The sequence below is a fragment of the Brassica oleracea genome, chromosome C2 (assembly GCF_000695525.1).
Source record: "Brassica oleracea var. oleracea cultivar TO1000 chromosome C2, BOL, whole genome shotgun sequence".
NCBI classification, from domain to species: Eukaryota; Viridiplantae; Streptophyta; class Magnoliopsida; order Brassicales; family Brassicaceae; genus Brassica; species Brassica oleracea.
In genome coordinates, this window is record NC_027749.1 from 18,211,676 (window position 1) to 18,212,178 (window position 503).

Genomic DNA, 503 nt, shown 5'->3' on the forward strand with positions numbered 1-503 from the left:
CTAGGAATTTGAACCCTCGGAAAATTCCGAGGAACTAGTCCCTCGGTATATTCCGAGGGTTCATTTCCTCGGAATTTAAAAAAAAATAATTTTTTTAAAAAAGTAAAAATTTTGAAATTTAAATTCGAAATATAAAATTGAAATTAAAATTGAAATCATATTAGTTAATATTCAAAGTTGTACAAATAAAAATAAAACATTCCGCGTTTTAGAAAAAAAAACTACGGGTCTGGCACGTCCGGGAACACCTCGTTCGGGTACATCCTCTGCATCATCTCCATCATTTGCTGATTCAACCTCCTATGTGCCTCATAGCCCGCCTGTTGAGCCGCCATCTGGGTCTCCAACAAAGATATGCGATCATCCTTGTCCTTCAACTGAGCCGTAAGTACTTCTGGATCAACAAAGGGAGGTGGTGCAGAAGAAGGAGGAACCGACCGGGTGCGACGACCTAAACCGACCAAACGTCCCTTCTTCTTTGGAACCGACTGAAATAGAAAATA